This window comes from Amblyomma mixtum, chromosome 1 (assembly GCF_055824585.1).
Source record: "Amblyomma mixtum isolate Tamu chromosome 1, ASM5582458v1, whole genome shotgun sequence".
Taxonomy (NCBI): Eukaryota; Metazoa; Arthropoda; class Arachnida; order Ixodida; family Ixodidae; genus Amblyomma; species Amblyomma mixtum.
In genome coordinates, this window is record NC_143012.1 from 274,244,305 (window position 1) to 274,267,201 (window position 22,897).

Genomic DNA, 22,897 nt, shown 5'->3' on the forward strand with positions numbered 1-22,897 from the left:
ATCAAACGAAGACGCGCCTCCGAACGCTGATTCCAGAAAGGTTCCAGTGAAACATTCGGACACTCGGTTCGAGTACCTGTCGCGAGCTAGCCTGCAACCCAAGAGACGTGTGCTATATAACAAGAAATCGTATATGATACCTCCCGTAACGGTGTACGACAAACGGTCTCGTCAGTTTTAATACGAAAATTGGTTTTTGAGTAAAGGAATGGCGCAGTAACTTCTCGGTGGACACCTCAACCGCGAAGGGGTGAAGTCTTGGAGGGCACAATTCAAGGTGAAAACGTCGTCGGTTGAACCCCTGTCGCAAGCTAGCTAGCATCTAACTTGACTAGTGTATGTAAGCTATATGCAAAGAGAAATGGTATGACATCAGATCCCCAGGTGGTCGAAATTATTCCGGAGACCTCCACTATGGCACCTCTTTCTCTCTTTCACTCCCACCTTCCTCCCTTCCCTTACGGCGCGGTCCAGGTGTCCGCCGAGATATGTGAGACGGATACTGCACCATTTCCTTTCCTCAAAAACCAATTTACCAATTTACACCACCAGGAACGCTGTACGACAAACGCTCTAAGGCCGATTACTATTCTCCCCAATGCGAAATTTGAGCGCAGCTCTGTCTGCTTCAGTGACACTAACGGTGGGGTCCTCTCGGCGGTAGGTGGCTTATACCAGGAAGACAACGCTATGAGTGGCGTGGCTGACGCGGACAATCTATCGCGTGCAGCACGTTTCACAGCTCCGCCCGCCAACGGAGCGGAGCGTGGCGCGATTGCGAGGAGGCAGCGTGTGGGCGCGTGCGTGGTGCTGCCGGAGACAGACCTCCCCTCCCCCAGCCACCCTAGGGGCCTCCGCCGTGCAGTGGCGATGAACGACCGCGCGCACCACTCTGGCGCCATCTATGAGCGAGCGGCGCGTTCGCTGGGCACAACCCGTCTCGAGGGGAGCGCGCTCCCCTCGCATTCCTCCCCTCTCCTCGCGCGTGGTACGCCTGCAGTGCCGACGCGGCTGAACCCAGGAGCTGCGCTCTAAAAGCTTGCACCATTCGGAGTCAAAGCAGGGACCTCTAAAATGAACGCCACAGAGGACAGGCTGCTGGTCCGTGGGCTTGATAAGTATCGATACGGTTCTCAGCTGATAAGTTCTTTTTGAATCGAAAGCTTCATTCACTACGCTAGGCAAAGCCAATGCCACCCGGTGTGTCTGGAGGTTTCACTTTCATTTGACCTCGATGTAAAGCAAAGGAAAGGCGCATAACTGGCCCCCTGGGACAGTGGACACCTTAGTCGCGCTTTCGAGCAGTGGGATGCCGTGTTGGCCAGCTCAGACCCGGTCGTCCAGACCAGGGCCGTGGAGTGGGCCACCCAGGTCGCCGTCAGCCATGGGTTGATCGCCATCTAACACGGAATCGTCCACACATGCTCTCTGACGAAAATAAAGTTTTTCCATCCATCCATTAAGGTAGGAAACCGATGAAGAGCGGCAGCTTCAAGTGCAAAGGAAAGGCGCATAACTGGCCCCTTGCGACAGTGGGCACCTTAAACACGCTTTTCAAGTGCAGGTGGATCGAGCAGCTCTATGCTGGCTCGATGGAGAAACATGGCAAGACACAGGTAGCGAAGCAGGCGCTGTTTTCATCTTTTATTTTCACACACAGTTGATTATCGCTTTCTCTTCACTTCTTTAACACCTCTTTTCATCATTTTGCGCTGTTCTTTGCACTTCTGAAATGCTTCAAGGTAGCGCGTCGCTCCTTCGACGCGCACTACAAGCACTGTTAAATTTACCTGAATACCTCACATACCTTTTCGAATACAACTTCTTTCAAACGTTGCCGATGGCTATTTTTGTTCCATGCGGCAATTATACTTTTTTTTTTTTCATGAGTTCTGAAACGTATTCTGTGCGTGACAAGATATACAGCATCGGATTCGTGTTTGGCGAATGTTTTTTAGCTCGGCGGCCGACATTCGTTTGACTGGTTTAACTGGCGTCGCCGGCCTGAAAGCATCTGCGAAGACGTTTGGTCTTCGGTCGGGTTGGTGTCGTCGTCGGGTGGCCGTCGTGTTGCCGTGAATCGGCGCTTCGCCACTCGAGGAAAGAGTCCTCGCGCGCACAGCGCGGCTTGCGACGGCACCGGAAGTCTGTGCGATGACGGTGACGCGGTTGCGAACCCGAGCTGCGTATAAACGCTTCTTCCCGGCCGGAAGTACGGGATCGTCATCGCATACGCTCGTTTTGCATCTGCGTTGTTGCGTCGCCTGCACCCCTTTACGCACGGTGGTTTGGCCTCGCACATCCGGAGCCAGTGCTGCTGCTCATCCGGGTGGGGCGGCGGTCAACAACTCGATAAAAACGAAACCAAGCAGAACTCTCGATGCCGTCCACGTGACGGGTGCGGCGGCAGGGCGGCGTGGTTTTGTAGCGTGAGCTACAGTGGCCAGTCTCGCCGTTTCGCTGCTCCCTCCGTCGGCCATACTGCGCATGCGCGAGGAGCGAGTGACGTCACTGCGCACAGCTGGCGCGCCGCGCGCGCTCGCTGCTGCCGCCGGCGCAGAGCCACGTGACGTCACTGCTCACGCTACGTATATCCTGGCATTGCTGAGCTTAGCAACTGCCAACTTTTTTCTTTTTTACGTGTGCCACTTGTTTCAGTGTGGTCATTGCTCTGACGACGTAATCCGCGTTCTCCACTCAACTCGACCAGCGCCTGACTCGACAGACCGTTGCGCCGCCTGTTTGCACACCCTGTGTTCGTTGCTCTACTAGTTGGTTCGCAAGCGTTGTTTTCGAGTCTGTTCTCTGGCCAGGCGCAGGTTTAGCCCCGAATGCACCTTCATTCCTCCTGTGTGACGTCGTCGTTGACTGCCTTCCCCCGTTATCTTGTCTTGTTTTTCGGGAATTCATTGCGAGAAAAGCGACGGAACGGTGGCGTTGTTATTGCCAGTTAAATGGCTCATAATAAAGTTACGTAATTATTCCCCACGTAACGTTATTGTGCTGATTTCGGCTCTTTAACGCATGTATGTTTAGACCTCAATGGCAATAATCATTGCTAGCTGTGGTCACCTTTTGTTAGGCGCGTTATTACCTGAGCTGCCGCTGCGCCATTAATCGCGCCTACTGCTGCAACTATTGCTGCTGACACGGTTACTTTCGGCAGCGGGTCTCGAAATGATTGAGAAGAAACAATTAAGCCCGGCTTTTGTTCCGCTTCTATCGAGTACAAACTCGTGTCCGAAGTAAAGCCCGAGCTGCACACTGTTAGGCCCAGCGCGCAGGCTGCGGTCGTTTAGTGCGTGGGCGGCATCGCGATACAAAGTGATACCTTTTCCCGGGCTGTTGCGCAACGTACTTCGCGGTCTCTCGGCCCCGTTTTTGTTTCCGTTCTTTCCTTCCCTCTCCCCCTGCGTGTTGCGAAACCCGGCTGTCGCGCGCTTTTTTTCCCTCGTTGGCCTTCCCACGGGCGAAAATATTTCGGGGGGAGAAGCCGCGTCGGCGAAATGCTTCGTGCGATGGCATGCCACGCTGCTAGCTGGCGCAGTGGCGTCCCTTGTACTACTGCACCACCGTCTCACAGTTGGCCTGCTGTCCAAGCGGACGAACGAGATGGCGGTGAACGTTGCGACTGGCGAGGTGTCACAGCGACCTCGGTGGGGGGGGCTGCACGCGGGCACGGTGTGCGGGACGTTCCTTGGTTGACGGCGGTCTCTCTCGCCGTGGGAGAGAGTATTTACTCCGCAAGATTAGAGCGCGCTCTCTGGGCGTTTGTGTGCCCCGCGACTAAATGTGGCCCGGACGAGATAGCGACGTCTTGTGCGCGATCTCATCGCGTGCTCGGCGGCGCGTACGCGGGACGACTACGCGCGCGCTTTGATATCTTCCGCCGCTTCTCCGGCTGGAGCAGCGAGGCTGTTGTTTCTCTCTTCTTTTTTTTTTTTTTACCACGGCGTCGATGGAAGGAAGTAGTAGTAGTAGAAAACATTCACAAAAAGGTAGATAAAGAGGTGAAAACTTCTTTTGCGGAGAGGTCCTGACCGCTTGTTGTTTCACCTCCGCCCGCACCCTTTTCAAAGGCCCACGGTACGCATCTGCACTACCTTGGGGGCGAAGCTGACGAGGCCCCAAAGGGGAACCACCAACCACCCCTAGCGGAAGGAACGAGCGCTGCACTGCCAGACATAGGTGTATGCTTGCAAGATGCGAAACTGAAGAATCTTGTAAGATTCCGCTGACCTGCGGAAAATTTTATATAGGACAAGCAGGCGGGTGAATGAACGGTTGCGTCAAGCACCGAACGAAAGTTGGCGCCGGAGAGGACGGCAGTCTTGCATATGGCGTTGTGGCAGACGTCCCCACGTTTTGCGGATTCATGGAAAAACACGAAAGGCACACGAAATCTTCGAGGCCTCAAAACGTGGTAATGCGTGGATTAGTTCCACCATCTCTGGCGCTCACATCTGCGGAATTTGATTTTTTGAATGACTTTGTGCAGGTTATCAGTCCTGGCTTGGCCAAGCATAGCTGTTACTGAGCGGTCTGTGTTCAATAAAATTTTCAGTTGTTAGCCCAGCTCTTGTCCTGTGGGGTTCTGTCTGGCGCAAAAAAAAAATCTCAACTTGGAGGCGAATGTATGCGCACTTCCTTAAAATCATCGGAGTCTAAAAAAGTTGTCAACCACATGTCAACCAATGACCACATGAACGCTGACTGCCACGTTTCTGCCGCAACTTTGTCAATGCCAACGCATTCAGCGCACACCTGTCACTACCGCCACGTAGCTTAAAGCACGATTGAGGTGTCCACTGTTCCAGTGGGCCAGTTGTGCACCTTTGCTTTATCATGAGGTCAAATGAAGGTGAGGTCTCGACAGGGTGACCCTGGCTTTACCTAGCGTCGAGGATGGCCACTTCGGCATATATGGGCATTAATTCATTATCACTGTCCCAACAACTTCCATCCGTGAACAACGGATCCAATCACCGGAACCGAAGTGCCAGCTCTCAGTGTGCGTGCGTGCGTGCGAAAGCTGCGAAAGCCCGAAGGCTGCGAAAGCAAAAGTTCGGCGGCGCCTTTTGGCAAGGGGCCACTGAATCTTGACGAGAGAAGCAGCTCGGCTCACCCATCGTTTATTCCCACGGGAATCGGACGCGCAGTCGCTCGCATCCGAGGCGCGAATCAGCTGTAGAGCACCTAGGAAGAACGCCGGGGCGTTTTCAGCTGCTGCTGATTCGCCCGAGAGGGAGAGAAAAGTAGTGGTAATTGCAGCAGTTCAGGCGTATGTAACTTGCGTCACGCCTGCCGCCAACATGACGGAAGCGTACACATATTCATAAACGAGGAATTTTTCGTTGATTTCCTTTTCCCTTGGCGAGGGCTCCGCCGCGGTGGCTCAGTGGTTATGGCGCTCGGCTGCTGACCCGAAAGACGCGGGTTCGATCACAGCCGCGGCGGTCGAATTTCGATGGGGGCGAAATTCTAGAGGCCCGTGTACTGTGCGATGTCAGTGCACGTTAAAGAACCCCAGGTGGTCGAAATTTCCGGAGCCCTTCACTACGGTGTCCCTCATAGCCTGAGTCCCTTTGGGACGTTAAGTCACCATGAACTATAAACCTTGTCTAAGAGGGTCAGTTGGGGTCATAACCGGCTCTAAGTGTTGTCCTCTCGTAACCACTGCGAGAATTCGACAGACTCGCCTGAACAGCGGCAAAGCGGCAACATTTCAACCAAATGTCAGGGAAGGGAGAGAGCTCTCTGGGGCTCCGGAATGATTTCGACCGCTGAATACGTTTGACGCGGGTCAAGAGTCGGCGAGAGGAAGACAGTGGGTGAAACGTAGAGAAAGGAACGAAGTGGGCCCACTCGAACGGAACTATAAAGACGAAAGCGACGCATTCTGGAAGCTGGTAATCATGCCCGACAAGGGGGAAAGCGCCGTCCTCCTGCGGGCACAGTTGGCGCCGTATTATTATGCTTTTCCTGCTTGTTTGGGTTGCGCGGTTGTCCACGCTGCCGCTACTCCGGCTGTCAGGGCCGGCGGCGTGCGTTTGTTTTGGCGTCTCCCCCCTTTCCCTCGCCCTCCTCCTCCGCGCGCGGTGGCTGCGACCCGATGGCCCTCTTCGGGGCTCTGCCGGTGACTCGTGCTGTGCGTGGCTGGTTGGCTGGCCGTGCTGCTGGCGGCCTTTACGACGGACGCGATGATGCCCGCCGCCGTGCTCCCCCCCTTTCGACGCGGTTGCGTGGCTCCCCCTCGGGTCTTCAGTTGACCGCATGGCGATGGCTGCTAGACGGGCTGCAGTATTCCGTCGGCGCTTCCTTCCCAGGAGCACTGTGGGAGCCCGGCGATGGTGTAAAGAAGCTGCGCATCCTGCTGCCAATTTTACTGCAGTGAAACGGAATCGGCACTGCGGAGGCCCCTCGTCCGCCTGACTCGAGTGTATGCGGCTGCAAGACGGCAGGCACCACTTCACTGACAGTTTAATTGTGTTAGTAAAGCGGCCTTTGCTGTCCTATCCGGCTCCCTGCCTGTGGCGCTGCCTCAGTATACCTTCGTGTTTGGCGTTATGGTTCGTGTGGTCAGTTACGGTTGCGCGATCTGCACTACTGCCAGCCTCGCCTCGTTCGCTCGGTCTGCTCCTGCTCGCTGGCTGTGGCGCTTGCCCACCGAGGGCCCTGGTGTCAGTGCTTATGTGGAAAGAGAGACGGTGGTGGTGAAAAACATTTATCATATGTACAGAGAGGTCGTTTGTTTGGGAAGTGACCCCTTGTCGACCACCCCCCTCACAACTCTAGGTGGCGTCCGTATTCCGGGACCCGTTTGACTCTACCGCAGCTCGGGTGCGCCGGACCATAGCTTGTTGGGCCGGGAGGCCGTGCCAGGGCCGCCTGCCAGTCCTCTCGGGTTGGGTTGGGGTGGAGGGTGAGGGAAGGATTGCACCATATGGCAGGTGTCAGCCACCTCCGTGCAGGTGACGGCGGTCTGCTTCCATTTTCCCCTCGTGCCTGGCCGCGCCTCTCGTCGAAACGCGAAGGTTGGCGCGCCGCGATTTGCTTCGGAGTGTTGTTCCCCGCTGTGTGTAGTAAATGCCGCCGAAGAAACGCCGGATGCCTGGTTTGTCTCCCCCATGTGCGTTTTGCCGCACCTCGCCCAGGCGGCTCCGGTGGGGAGACCACTGCCGTGAGCAGCTCTCAACAGGCTTCTCTTTCACTGGGTTTGGAAGAGTCGTGCGGATGCTGCGTCCGTTCGCTTTCCCCACCTACTCAGAATTCGAAGTGTAATACGGAGAGGAGCATTCTGCGAGCATCCTACCGTCCCGGGCGTCGAGGCGGAGCTCCTTCCAAGACCATCTTTAATCGCGGTGAGCGCCCGGAAGGAGGGCGCACCTTCTATTTTGGCCGCCAGGCACAGTCCCGCTCTTGTTTCGCGCGTCGTCTTTTGTGTTGGCGGTCGTCTGCCCTGTGTGGCTCCCCTCCTCACCCGCACTGCCTTCGTCGCCGGTGCTTCGCTCAGAGCGTGAATAAAAGAAAGAGCGTATTTCCACGTGGCCGACGCGCTCGTTATCTTCAACCCCTGGACGCTGTCACCAGCTGTCGTGCGACGACGTCAAAAGTGGGCTTGCACTGAGGAGGCAGGGAGGTTGTTGCGCCTGTTGCTTTATCGTCCTCCTTTCGGCGAGGTGAGAACTGACCCTGGCTCGGAACAAGTTCGCCTAGTCGGCGCGCGCGAAGCAGACGTACGAAGACGCGGGTCGGTCGACGTGCTTTCGAAACCTAGCTCCGAGTTGTTTCTTTTTTTTCTGTCTCGTCTCTTAACGCGTGCAAGTTCGCGTTCCATCGTTGAGAGCCAGCGCGATTTCAATCTCCTCCACGTGTGCTACGCTGTATGCTTTAAAAGCGAGCCCGGTAACTGTGTTTGTATTGTGTACGGCTGCGGCCGTGCGTCGCCCCCGTGGTGTGGGCCGGCAACGTCCACGTAACACGCGTGTTGTTAGTTACCATAGTATCGCGCCAACGCTTCCGCGCGCCCCTGGCAACGACCGTTATGGTCTTTCTCTGTGCGCCGCCGCTTCTGCTCTAGCGTTCCAGGGCCCTCTCATCTACCCGTTCCATGGCAGTAGTGATAAATGAAAGGAGGACGGGCGGCAAATGAGAATCGCGCCGACCGGCACCTTGACCCCCGTTGACCCCGCTCAGATGCCGCGCTGTCCGGGGAGAAAACCAAGTTCGCTCTTAATGCCGTTTCTGTTTTCTGCTGTGGTGGCCAGCCTCGCGGACTCGCTGAAGAAAAGCTCGGAATCAGAGAGGTGGCCTCGCTGCCGATGCGCGCGTGTGCGATCCCGACAAGTTGCCTGACGTCAGCTGTAGATTTTACTGCGCGGCAAGGTTCAAGTGTAACGGTGCAACTTCGCCGCGGTCTTGACGTTGCGAGGCAGTAAGAGCGCACCCGTTTGGCGTGGAGGCTTTCGGCGAAAACCACTGTTTACGAGAAGCCGCGCTTCCATCGCTCGCGGCCCTGCAGTAGCCGCTTTAGTGGCCGAAGATGGAACTTCGTTCGTCCTGTTATATTTTAAGACGTCATCACTTAACGGAGTGTCGCGATTAGGGCTGCTCTGTTAGGCCGGACGACCTGGTGATAGGCTGTCCCCATCACCCGTTTCTCACCGCAGAATTTCCGTCCCGAACGAGGAGTGTTCGTCCTTTTTCCGATTCGAGCTAGCGTCTGCTTTAGAGCGAAAGCTCTACTTCACGGTCAAAGCTGCGAAGCCTTGACCTTGACTGGGGCTTGGAACCCGCGGCGGCGCGAACAAATCAGCTTCTCCGGCCTCCTACCACGCCTTGTGTTGAACTGCAACACGCTCCCGCACTTCTTCTTCTTCTTCTTCACCTCGTTATAATGGCACATACCCACGTGGGAGGATTGGCCAAGGTTTGTGCATTGCACATCGTTGTCTTCACCAACTACCATCTGCGGCGAGAACAGATCGGATCGTCTGAACCTCGATCAGAGCTTAAACTGAGTCTAATATCGTCGCCAGACCTGCACTACGAGCCAGCAAAGCAAAACCATGCTAAACACATCCGCGCGTCTGCCCGTTTTAACTGCGTTTAAAACCATGCCGTTTTGTTCATTCTTTTTTTTTTTAAGGACACTGTTGTGCAGAGGCTAGTTGGGTTCGCGTCCTTGCTTCGACCGCCCGTGTTTTTCGTAGCTGGCCGCGGGAGGCCGCCACAGGAGCGTGGCAGCGACTCGTTTACGGCCCTAGCGGCAGCGGCCGGCGTCCCTGTGGCGCGTGCGTGGCCCGGCGCCGCTTGGCTTGGTCCAATTTGCGAGCTCCGCGAATCGCCGCCCGAGCCCACCCGCGGCGTCGCAGTCGCGGTTCAGCTCCCGTAGGCGACGGCGGCTGCCGATCCCTCCTCCTTTCTTCCCTCCCTCTCTCTCCTCGTTTCGATACGCCGTTGATTGCTGGTTTCGCCCGCTGAAAAGGTGTGCACCCGAGTTACGGCGCATTCTTGCCTTGCCAGTGATTTATATATACAGTATATGCCAATACCGTCCAGCGATCGCGACGTCGACTGTTGTATCTGAGATGCGAACGCACTCATGCTGGAGAGCGCCACGCAGTATGAGCGTTGAGCTCGCACGCACACATTTGTCTATTTTGCCGCTTCTTGTGCGCTTTCAGTTTTGCGCTGTCATAAAGCGATCTTGAGTGAAGTAACTAGTAATATAAGAAGGTTCTCTCAGATCATGAATGGCAGTTTACCTCGAGAGAAAAGTGCACAACAGCTACGCACCTATGGGACGGAAACGTGGAGGCTAACGGAAAGGGCACAACTTACGTTAAGGACAGCGCAGCGAGCCATGGAAAGGAAAATGATAGAGCTAACGTGAAGAGACAGGAACAGAGCAGAGTGGGTCAGGCATCAAACACGGGTCAACGACATCGTAGTCAAAATCAAGAGGAGGAAACGGGCTTGGGCAGGGCATGTAATGCGAAGGCGTACCAGGGGTAGGCATAAAGTTAGGTTGGCGGATGGGATTAAGAATTTTGCGGGGATAGGGTGGCCGCAACTGGCAAAGGACAGGGTTAATTAGAGAGAGGGGCCTTTGTCCTGCAGTTGGCGTCATCTTTCCGGCCACAGTAAGAGGAAGAGAACACGATCATCTGTTTGCTGAAAGCCATTGCCCGGCTTTGGCGGAAGCAGGAGGCACTGGCACTCGGCTCGATTCCTTTGTACGTGCTTGACGCGCGTTTGCAACGTGTTTGTGCGTTTGGCACGCGCCGCCTGTTGAGCTTGCGTGTCGTGTCCAGTCGTTCTATTTTGGGCCGCGGATCTCCACGTGCTGGCCAAGCGCTGCCCATGGTTGGTGGTACCGGCGTGGGAAGAAGCCCCATTCGTTCCCAGCGTCGGAGAGAACGCGCCGTTTTCTGGGCGGCGCGTAACGTAACGGTACCGCAACTCCTCTTTTGGCGCGCCCTTCGGCCTCAGTTTGATCACTCCCAGAGGCTTGATTCGGGGCTAAGGGGTCGCGGAAACACGGCAACCAGCGGGACTTTGTTCGAGGCAAGAGGCCGTTGCCTCGCGTGTCGCCATCGTGCGGCGGCGCGAGCGTGAAGCGGGAGCCTGGCGTGGCGGGGCTTCAAAAGGGACAAGGTCTCCCCCCGGTCCGGAATGCGCCGGCGGGAGGTCGCGCGGAATGTCGGCGCTGGCGTGCGACGGCGCACGTACACACAACACGCGCGGCGGCGGCGGCGTGCGCGGACCGGATGAGGAACGAGCGACTGCTTTGCGGGCGCGGTGGTCGTGGGAAGGAACGGTCGCTGCACGGCTTCTGTGAGACATTCCAGGCAAATCGTGGCGGTCTCATAAACAAAGCGCCGATTCCCCATCACGGCAGGCCCTCCAGCCGTAGGCGACGCCGCAAACGGTCGGCGCCATTGCCTGGAGTTGTGTCCGACTGCAGTGGGAGAGAGAGCCGGTGTTGCGCTCTCGCACGCGTTTTACCGGCTGACCATACATACGGCCGCCCCTGCCTGAGCGGTGACGTGGTGGGCACGGCGGATGCTCGGCGCCGTTGACTCAGCCGCCGCCGCCGAGGTCGGACGCCCAGTCAGCTTCCGCATTCCGGTCGTTTCTCAATGAACGTCGTAGGCGGGTATCGTGCTGTCGGCTCGAACGAAGCGGCAGTCGCGGCTTACATCACATCGTCCGCTGGCGGCGAGTGGAGGCTCCCTTGTTGGGGTTTCTGTTCTTACGGTCGCTTGCTTTGGTCCACCCCGAAAGGCATACTTCTCCCCAACGGGCGCATTTAGGCTGTTTTTTTTTTTCCGCGCGTGTTAATCTTCGGCCAGTGTTCGGAACTGTCGAGGTCGGACGTGCAGAATTGCGCTACTTAGGCGGCTTTAGCGCGTGCACCGAGGGCCCCAACCGGCCCGGTTCTCGTGAGGGGCGGCGGCAGTGCTGCCCACGTCGGGAGCCGAGTGGCGAGCACGTGCTTCTGTTATTCCTCCCGTCCGGCACCTCTCTTCGGAGATCTCAAATGGGCGCCGTCTAGACGGGGTGTCTGAGAGCGGCCGCTATATTTAGCCACAAAGTAGCTCCTCGAGGGGGGCGAGGAGGCGTGGCATTGTCGCGGCCAAATTTAGAGCTCCGGCCCCGTCTCGTTAGCCGGCTTTGATTGGAGGTCGCGAGAGACGTGCGCCAAGGCACTGTCATTCCAATCGAATGCTTTTTCGGTGCTAGAAAGTAAACAAAAAAATATTGAGGGGCATCAGTGCGCTTAAAATGTGTTCCAAATTGCTGTGCAGTATTTTTAAAGCGGGTGTAAAACATCTATGCGCAATGTTATAGGCTTCAGATATTATTTCGGGCCATGCTGCCACTCCTTAGCCATCAAAAGCCAAGTATAAAGGCAGCCGCAATTCCGATTTATGTGTAAACAAAGTGGCAGAAAAGGCGGAGCGTACCATTGACACGATGAAAGTATCTTCCGAGCTAAACGTACGTGGAACGCCAACCGACAAAAAAGGGAGACGGTTGCGGACAGGGCCGTGCTTTACGAAGCTCGGCCGCCGCCGAGAGTATTTATCCACGACAATCTCCAATGTGAACAGTTCCAGACCCAAATTAATAGCTTTTTTTTTTTTTAGCGCAACTCATTGAATGAAACTTTTGACTTTGGCGGTGCGCACGTATTTACCCCCCTCCCCCCCCCCCCCCCCCCCCGTTTCTTATTTCTGCTGCGTATCTCGTGTCCAGAGTATAACATTCCGTTTGAATTCCCGAAACTCATTCGAACCTGTCATGTTCCCGTGTGGCAGCCGGTTAGTCACGTTAGATGCGAGTACCGTTCGAGTCGAATGACATCGCTGCAGCATTCCAAGAGCCACGCGGATCCAACGCGCTCCTCCTGCGCGGCGATTTACGAGGCGTCCTGCTCTCTCCTCGTGTACCACGCGGTGGGCGCCGATCGGGCCAACGCATCGAAGAAGAGCCGGGCTGCTCCGAGCTACGCCGGCCGGATACGCGTTCATTCATCTCGCACCGATACTCGACGCTCCCGCACACGGATCGGGAGGCGCGCCCGCATTCGGACTCTCCTCGACGTCACGCGGGCAGCGAGCGAGAGATTTCCCGATAAGAGCCCCGGAACGCGATCCGACGACATGCGCGCTGCGGCCATGCTTAACGCCGCACCCGTAACCCTAACCCCAACCATCCAAGCCCATTCCGAGCGAGACGCCGACGGAACGAGACGCAAGTGCTCCTCTCACGCTCTGCCGAACCTACGTAATTAAGTTTTAATTCGAGAATCCGGCTAAGTTTTAATAAACCGCTTCGTTTTAATGGAGAAACCAGCCTCTTCTTGTTGACATCATATTTTCTAGTTTGACAAGGTGTAGGACCTTCCAGTGGTCTTTCAAACCAGATATGCAGAGTGGGAACCTCATTAATTGCAACTGCGCAAGAGCGCTCCTTTTCAAAAGTGTCAGGTGAGCTTCACAGCTGCGTTGCGTTGTCGAAAGTTCCTGTGTTTTAATAAAAGGCCACGAAGATGGCGGTGTGTGTGGCTCGCGCTACTGCCTGCCAACCGTTGGCAAGCACTTTGTCTGCCGGCGTAGGCCGCCTTTTGTGGGTCAGTGTGCAACGTGGGAAAGCCAACATCAAGTCTTTGTAAAAGAGTCGGAGGGTCCGTTCAAAAGAAAGGTAAACCAGCGCACAAACACGGGGCGAAGGAAGAAACCGACTCACAACGCGCTGACTAGCAACTCAAGTTGCTTGTGCCGGCGTGTGTACAATGAGGGACCCTTACGACCCTCATGTGACGCGAACCACCGGGAACGATATACCGATTGTCAGTGCGGTGTCGTGTATGATGTGCCACTGCCTTGTGGCAAAACATACGTTGGTCAAACGGGTCTTTGTCTCAACACCGGATTAAGCGAGTACGCCGGATCACATAAAACGGGCGCAGGCAGCAGTCTAGCTGTATACTGTAAGGACTGTCCCTCAAAAGCTTGCAGCCGCCGCGGTGGCTCAGTGGTTATGGCGCTCGGCTGCTGACCCGAAAGACGCGGGTTCGATCCCGGCCGCGGCGGTTGAATTTCTTTGGAGGAGAAATTTAGAGGCCCGTGTACTGTGCGATGTCAGTGCACGTTAAAGAACCCCAGGTGGTCGAAATTTCCGGAGCCCTCCACTACGGTGTCTCTCATAGCCTGAGTCGCTTTGGGACGTTAAACCCCGATAAACCAAACCAAATCAAAAGCTTGCAGGCCTTTCCTGCACCGCACGAGCGTGATCACGAAATACAGAACCAAGAAAGATGGGGAAGTTTTCGAGGCACTCATCATTCAGCAGAGGGGCCAGAATTGTGCAACGCGGTCGCGCACGTCGCTGTTCGTCATAGCTTTTTGTGCACGCTGTTTCGCCTTGGGCGACCGAGTGGATTCCTGTTCGGTTACGTCGATGCTTTGTTTACTTTTCTGTCTTGGCGCTTTCATCTGCTACTTCCGTGTAGAAGCAGCGCACCCACGAAGCAGTTAATAAGCAGGGGCGAAAAGGGTGGCCCTCGCTATTGATTTAAAATGCGCAAAGAACGCGCGTCTTAGTCCAGCTTTCATTTTGCGCGAGCGCCATTTTCTCCTGCGTGTTATGACAGTAGGAAAAGAACGTCGCTCTCGGTTCATTGGCAGTGAAACGGCGCGTCTCTTGCGTGTCGCTGCACCGACTCTTTCCTCATCGCAGGGCACGGATTAAATAAAAGCCGTGCGCGCGCTGGAGGCGTTATTGCTTGCAAATGAGTAGCCGCCGATTCGTTTTCCGCGTAGCGGTGATCGTCGCTGCAACAAAGTGCCACTGTGAAAACGTCTTGGCTGGGCCCGCAGCGGTCGCCCGAGTTGTCCTCGGAGGAGGAACTTGGCGCCGGCCAGGTTTAGTAGCTTAGCGCCGCGCCGAGCGAGAGACGACGCAGCGGTCGTAGCTGCTGCTTTCACCCTCCTCCCCTGGCCGCCGCCGCCGCGTGCGTCACCGGCGACGGCGGGACGGCGGCTCAGCTGACGGAACATATGGCGTCGGCGGATTGTTTTTTTTCTCTCTCGCTCTAGTCCTTGGCGCGACGGGGAGAAAGAGCGGCGCCGCTACGCCCCGAAAGCTCGGGCGAGGTTGCGACTGTGCGGCTGCTGACGCCGTCCTTCTCTCCGCCGCCTGCTCTGTGCGCGTTGGGCTTCGCCGCCTAGCGCGCGAATGCGAAGCGCGCCGGTAATGCGAGCCCGGTTTTGCAGCGACTCCCCAGCCCGTTGGGCGGCTCGCCTGCTGCCGTTTTGTTCCTTGCCGCCGAGGGACGAGGTGTTCTCGCTGGGAGGGTTCTCGCTGTCGATAGTGTGGAACTGCCAGACTTGTTCTGTGGGCGCGCGTTTCTTTCGCGAGAGCCGTGCGATGGGCAGCAGTGATGACGGGGTTTGAATCGCTTTTGCTAACTGGCCGGTTCCTCTGTTCAAGCGCGCAACGCCTCTCGGAGTCGGTGTTGAACCGCGCTCCTGGGTATCCGAGACGGTGTATGCTCTTGGTGCAGAAATGTATTTGCCACCTGCTGCGACTGGTGACGGATTACCGTCTCATTCCTCTGTTCCTTTTAACTGGAGCTCCCACGCAAGGTTGTTGTTGGCCTAAAAGCACTAGGCACATCCACGCGGGAGACATAGAAGCTATGCTGCTATCCATTTGCGCTGCCAAAAAAAAAGGGGGGGGTGGGGGGGAGGCAGGTGTAACTCACGCGGGAGGGTGGGTCCTAATTCAAGTACGGCATGGACTGAAAAGAAAAATAATAGTAAATCAGTTCATTCAAAAAGGAAATGAAGAGGACAGAAAAGGTAATTTTGTAAAATTTAGCGTGGCAGTCGCTGAGATTTCAGCGAGAATATTCAAGTGTGGTGACGACAAATGATGGCAAGAGCCGATTGTTCAAATTAAGGCCTAGCTTCCTGTATTCTACCGAAACAGTCTTCGTCGTCTTATCTTGGAGAACCTTCGCCATCTCCCTCACGTCTTGTGTCGGCAAACTGATGGAGACGATGGTGCGCGACAGACTCGTAGACTCTTTCGAAACGCAGCTCATTTTCGCGGACACCATGTTCGGTTTCCGCCCTCACAAGTCAGCACAGGATATACTTCTGCAGCTCCACCGCGACATCACAGATCCTGTCGAATGTCCCCACAACGACAAAGTGGCCCTGGCCTTGGATATTAAAGGTGCATTCGACAGCGTCAAACACGAAGTAATTCTGGAATGCCTCTCCACACCAACTGTGGCCACTAAGCGTTCCATTACAGACCGCCAAGCCTATATACGTATACAAGATACGGAACACGGGCCATACACCTTCGGCTCGAGGGGAACACCTCAAGGAGAGCAGAAAATTGGGCTAGTTGGTTGATATGTATACTGAAAAAAATTGCTCAAAAGCACGAGGACTAAGCAGAGACAAACACAAGGACGAGCGCTACTCACAACTGAAGTTTTATTCCAAAACATGCGCATGTAAATAGGAAAGACAAAACACCACCAGACCAAGCTATCATCAAGAACATCACGTGTCACCCCCGTATATCCGAGTGAGTTGGCCAAAAAGCGAAATTCCCTACCAGAGAAGCGGACGGAAGTATGGCTGATGCATTTATCTCCACTGATACGCATGTGAAAGGCTCCCATGAGTTCCCGCACAAGTTGATCCATATGCCTGAACAGAATCGTTGTTTTGTCAGGTTCAACGGACGCCGGCGGCGTTGCCTTCCAATGGCGCCTCGGAATAGGGGCTCCACCTAGTATTGTGAGGGGAAGGGGCCACTAGGGTCCTACCCCAATCACCTCGCTGTACATATTTAATGGTTGATAAATGTTCTTCACCACAACCACCTCCTTCCAAGAATAACACGAAAAATCTTACAAAGGCATGGTTTGCTGTTTGGTCGGCGAAATGCGGTGCGTATCTGGAGGGCCCTGGTCGCCGCCCCCTGAGTTCCGACGCCGGGTGCTGCTGCTTCCCTTGTGCCACTTTGGACCTCCCGAACGCCGTCTTTCAGATTTTGGACTAGTGGCAGTCGCTCTCCTTTTTCTGTGGTGGCTTTTTTCCCTCCGCGAACCTCGAAATTCCGACTGCATTCCAGCCGGCGGCTTCAAGCGAGTTGAGGAGGAAGCGTCGTCGTCCCAACCACCTTTTGCCTCGCGGCGACTCTGTTTCGCTGCAGCCGCTGCGTATGTTGTGCCCCCCAGCGGCAGCTACTACAGAATGTGTCCATCTCGCGCTGATGCTGGCGGCGATAAGTGGTGGGCGTAGGCGCAGCTTCGGGCGTGAGAAAGTCGTGTGCTCTTGCTGGTTACCGCATGGACTACGACAAAAGGGGGGTGACTACTTCCACAAGGGCAGTGGGTTATTACATTCTAGCGCTTTTCTGTTGTGTGTGTGTTTGTTTTTTTGTATCGTAGGGGCCGTCGCTGCGTACTCTGCCGGTGGTCGCAAGTGAACCCCCCCCCCCTAATGAATCCCGTTCTGTGAAGCGGTCAGCCCCGTTTGAGCAAACCTTGGACCGGAATCGGAACTCACGACGGGGCCGTACCCCCAACGGATTGGGCGTGACGGGGCGCCGCTTCTCGGGCTGTCGTCGTCCCGAAAAGTTAGCCAGCGGTTTAGGCTGCTGGACTCTGCAGCGATCCCATGGCACGCCCGCGACCAGTTGTTGGCTGCGGGACTCTTTGCATATCTCGAACCGGTTGGGAGCTGCGTCTCGTGGCGCGCGTGACCATTGGTTTTTCTTCTGGGTCCGCGGCCCCCCTCTCACACACGTGTGCGCGGAAGAGAAGCGGGCAGGGCGCGCGCGCGGAGATTCCTCGCCGGCGGGGAGTCGTCTTCGGCTGGAATGTGTTGCGCGCTCTTTTCGGATCGCCGCTGAAGCCGCCCGCGTGGCTTCGGCGCGGCGGCACTGTGTACTACTACGCGGGGAATGGCGGCGGAGAGCGCGCCTTCTATCTCCCCCGGAAACCGGTCCCGGCTTCTCTCGCTCACGCGCGCGCCGCCGAAAAAATGCCGCACCACCGCGAGGCAAGTTCCCACGCCGTCCCCTTCCCTTCGCCGCGGCCCCCGCGTCGTCTGCCCTGCTCAATGGAGGGAATCCGCGGCCGGCGGCGTCTTCGCTCGCTCTGCCTGCTGTTGCTTCCGATCGGGCTTCTGTGCAGCTTGTGCCAAGCAGGCTGCCCTGCCGCGCTGTTTGCCGCGTCGGCCTGCGGCACTTGGCGACAGCGCTCGTCACTCTTGCGCTTTGTCGAATCCTCGGATTTCGTTAAAGGTGCGCGTTTTAGCGAACAGGGCAAACGTGGGAATATTTTCCTTTTGTGGGGCGGCGCGCATGATGTGATCGCTTTCTGCATCCTCGGGCTCTGCGTGGGAGGTCACTATTCCGAAGGAGAGAAGCTACCTTTCCTGTAACGCTAGCTCGGCGTTTGTCGAGTGCTGATTAGCTTGCTACTTGCCGCACACTTTGGCAGGGGAGTGGGTAAGGCAAAGCGAGGATAACACTCCCCGTTACTCGCGTCCGCTATGCCACAGAAAACTGCGATCCACTTGTGCTGCGCAGGGTATATTTTTTGTTGCCTGCGTGCAGACCGCAGTTTTCGCGCAGTGTTCTGATGTATAGGCAACTGTGTTGAAATGAACTTCTGCAAATATTTATGGGTTGAAGATCCTCGAGCCATATGGGAGCGCGTTGGCAATTTTGAGCATGCCGTGACTGTTTCGGGCAACATTCCTCAGGTTCCCTCGCCGAAACCGCGTCTCTCGATCGTGCGTTTCACCGTATTTGATCTCCTGGACGTATTGTGTGGGTTCACTTTTCAAAACTTTGCGCGGTCCATTGGGCTACTTGCGTTTTGTCCGATTCGTTAGTTGAATCCGATTTCTCGTCAAAATTTTCACGAAAGTAGTAGGGACATGGTTCATTCAGGAGATTCCAATCCATCTTTGCATGGCCCAGGTTGACCACTAGAGCGCGCTGTGCGCCAGGTCCCTAAGGGGCTTCGCGTGAAAATTCCCGAAAAGCAAAACAGAAGTGCGCATTGAAGGTTGGCGCGCGGGAAAGGGCGGTGACGCCGCGACGGCCTTGACTTTTGGGGCGGTCTTCTTCGGCACGGAAGCGCGTGCCTTCCTTCGTGCGACAACTTCCCCGTGGCGCGCCGCACCAGAACGGGCGGCGAACGCTGCGGAATGCGGCGGAACTGCGGCCAATATTTCGACACTTCTACGACCGGCGGCGGGGCGATAAAGCGATTCTGGAACGCAGTTACCGCATTTCCCACCCTCTCTCCCGCTCTTGGCTGCCGGGCGGCCGCCGCTACCGTGCACGCCGGCATCCTTCCCCGCGCCCTAAGCGCCATCTGCCGAACGTAGACTGAATGAGCCGCGTGTCGGTCGATTTGACCGCGGCCGTTGGCCCTCCATGAGCTGCTGCCAGCGGAGGAGTCTTCCAGCCGTTGCCGCCGGTTTCGACGGACGGAGAGGTCTGCTGCTCTGGGTCCGCGATGTTGTTGGCGGCCCTACAAAGCTGTACTGAATACTCTCGACGCGGAGGCGATGCGTCGCAGCCGTTGAAAGTGCAGCCGCGACGAGGGGTTGCCCCCTTCCCGTCTCGTTTCGCCGGTCTATCAGCTGTTTCTCGAGTGGGCATGGCAGATCGGCCGCCTGACGGCGTACAGGAGGGCGTGCGTTGCCTCCGCGTGGCGTGCCTCGTTCATCGCGGGCCAGAAAATCCTCCTCCTCCCCCCACTTTTTCTTGCCGAGGGCGCAGTGGCCACACCTCGGCGGAGCCGCATTCCTGAAGCGTCATCGCTATCGGGGGCTCCGATTAATCGTGCCGGCTGCCAGCACTCCGCGCCTCCTCCGCCTTTATTTTCCCCGCTGCTGCCGCGGCTGCTTCGGATGCTAGCCGGCCTCGGCGCGATGTCTTCCAGGAAGCGGGAACCGGCGCTGCAGCTTCTGGGCTCCTGTGGTACTGCCGCGACTGGTGGCATCCGCTTTGCGCAAACAGGGGTGGGGGCCTTCCCCCCCCAAAGAAGGGGAAGGGTGTCCGTAGTACGGCGGTCGCCTGCGCGGCCTGGTTGAAACAACTACCGGAGCCGATTCAGCGTTTGTGTTACGCACCCAGGCGCTCGCGGTGACGTGCAGTGCACGTGGCCATGGCGTCATACCGAAGAGCCTCTCTCGTTACTCTGTTTCGCGCTAGTTACCGTTCGCTGATTTGGTCATTCGGTAGCCGCTGCAACGGTAGTCGTGCAGGGTGGTTTTTTTTTTACGCCCAGAAGGGGACGCCCGCTGCGGTATTTGTTCCGAGGTGAACTCCGTGAATTCCATGACGAGCGCCGGTAATGGATGAGCATGTCGTGTTTCACAGGGAAGCCCCCTCGCGCATCGTTATTGGTTTGATTTATGGGGTTTAACGCCCCAAAGCACTCAGGCTATGGGGACGCCCTTCGGTATTACCCCGCAGCGCCCGAAGGTGTTACAGCAGGGGATTTCGCCATAGAAAAAAAAAAAGAAAAATCTTCCTTGAGATTCTCGTTCACTCTTCGCTCACATGATAAACTTGCGCTTCAGACAAGCGATTCCAGTCTCCGATCGAGCCATGCTAGTACAGAGGAGTGGATGTTTTACTTGAAGCTTGTTTGTGAGAAGTGTGTGTGAAATTGTATCAAAAGCTTTGCGAAAATCCGAAAAAGCAATATATTTGTCATGGTTTGATTCTTTTGCTAGTTTATTACACGCGTATTTTTCGTGCCTTTTTTGTTTAGTGTTCTGGCTTATTACTCGCAGTCCAAGCATGGGGGCTCACTTCTTCCTGCGACACCAGTTCATTTTCGTGGTCCGTTGCTTAGCAGCCACTCTCATGCACATGTTCTGCGATGAAATTTGGTTTGTAAAGCGTGGCTGGTGGTCATGACTTCAGAGCCGTTTCGGCTGCTTACTTACCTCTTTTGCGGTCTGTGTAAGCTCGGGCAAGGTCAGCGTACCGTTTTAGAAAGTTCAAGTCCTAGTGTTCCTGTTTCTTGGCAGCATCGTCGCTCGTATATGTACTACGTGAATCGTCTGCAGTTGATGTTCATGTTTTTTCGCCTCAGTTCTGTACGCATTCGCCCCTAGCGGCCAGGTGCGAGCGCACCGGCCACTACGTAGGAAGGATCTCAGCTGGGACTGCGATTGGCGGAAGTCCGGCGTTCGCCCCGTTCGCGCGCTGTCCAAAACCGCGTGCCAAACGCGTTGGTCGATGGCGTGCAAGTAACGGCGGAAAAATACTGTCCCCATCGACCGGCGGCGTTGCACCCAAAATGGCAGGGAGGGCGGGGGACACCGTTTGTGCGCCGATACGGAGCGACACTAGGAGCAAGCTGGTACGCGATATTGCGGCCGCGACGGGACGGAGAAAACCCTTTGCTGCAGCTAAAGAAACAGTGCTCGCCATTGCGGTCAGTCTGCGGCCAAAAAAGGCGGAGAGGGCCCTTCGTTGAGCAGCAAAACTGACTTTTCCTGGGTACTGCGTTTCCACCGCCTCCTTAGAGTGAGAAACGTCTCGCCGAAGTCCAGCGTGGACGCGCAGTGGATTTGTCAATGTACAGACCAAAAGAGGCAGGGGTGAAATGCACGACGACGTTGGTGCTCCCTTTGCGCTGTGTAGTGCGTACATATCTGGAACAAGGCCGAGCACATAAGTAGTAGAAGCGGCTTTCCAGAATGAACGGATTTCGATAAAGACCGATCCACGCGACGTATCATTCTTCTCTGTTCCAACGAGTGATCATGCGTCTAGCTCAACGTAGATGCCCGTTCGGGCAGCATGGTTATGAAGAGCGCGTCATATGCCCTTTCTTTCCCCTCTTCCTGTCATTTTGCTCACGCTAGCCGCAGATGCCGCGGCTGGCGACATCTTTTCCTTCCATTGGTATTTTTGTTAATAAAGAATTTCTACTAATAATAATACCGGCCGTAAATGTGCACCATCCTAAGCACCTTTTGAATTCGTGATTCGTGCAGATCCATACGACGTTTAAGATCCAGAAAGTGTTTTTTCGAACTGAAGTTATGGCACCATACTGTAGTGTTTCGGCTACGGGGATCTTTCGGGTTTTCGAAAACGCGGACGCGCATGCATTTTCAAGCGAGCGTCGCCCGCTGTTCGCGAGCCGGTGCTGCGCCCAGTGCCGGGTCGCGGCAGGCAGCGCGCCTCGCTCTCGGCAGCATCCGCTTCGAATCGAGGCATCCGGTCTGCTCGTTGCCGACTCCCACGCCCCACTTCCGTTCCGTCGCTGCCGCCGACGCGGAGTACGTTCGGGAGGGCGACGCCTTCCCGCGCGAGTACTTCGTCGGGGGAGCTTTAGCATAGCGCAGCTAGGTGCGGACGTGGACCTGCCGTGTACTTACTGCGCACGCGCAGCGGCAAGACGTGCTACCGTCGATCTGCGCCAATAAAATTACAACTCATGAACACAGCGACAAATGCTTCTCAAAAGCATGGAATGTAATCGACTGGTTGTCATGACACTGCATTTAATCATGGAGGCACCTGCCAGTCACCTGCGATTTGTAATAAAAATGATATTATGAGAACTCGCAACTAGCAGCACTGATTCTTCGGCTGTTGTGGACCTAAAACACCAATACAGTGATAACAGAAATCATTGGCATCTCGAAGAGCACACTTGAGCAGCCCTATAGCACTAATGCGACTTAACTTGGGTTTGATGTGCATTGGTGGTGTGTAACGTTTTTGATTGGGAGGGCCTGCCTTCGCGAGATTAGGGTCCCTCAGTATGCAAGAGGAGCTGCGCTGCAGTGCTCAGAAGCAGAGTCCTTGGGCTGTATACTTTTGACAGAGACTACATTCTATGCATAACCCTGCCATGGCTGCTCGATGGAAGTACACTCTTTGGCAATGAGGTACAGTCTTTGTCAAAGGTAACCAGGCTGCATGGTTTGCTTCTAGCTCGTGCAGTGGAGCCCTTACAGCTTCCCTGAAGCTGAAATGGTCGTTAAAAGTAAGGACTGCGGGTCGTCTTACCTTCCAACAACTTTTGGTCTTTAGGAAAGCCACAAGAGCTCCACTATACAGGCTAGAAGCAAACCATGCAGCCTGGTTACTTTTGACAAAGACGGTACATGCTCTCTTTACAGGGTCCTTACCTTTTGTTCTGATGTCATGACAAGGTGATGTTTATTTTATTTTTTTGTGTCACTTCAATGTATGCTTATGGTGATATATCCTTCACAGGGAAGGCAAAGTGCATAGGGAGAGGTGAATGTATGAAGCATTAGATGTCGTTTTCGCGAATGCTTGTTGAGTCGAGGCAAAGTTTCAG

General features: G+C 55.7%; 1 protein-coding gene across 2 annotated transcripts in view; it reads left to right on the plus strand.

The window, feature by feature from the left end:
• The window catches only part of crp (transcription factor cropped), a 43,416-nt gene that overhangs the window by 13,123 nt on the left and 7,396 nt on the right, over positions 1–22,897 (plus strand). The window lies entirely within an intron of this gene.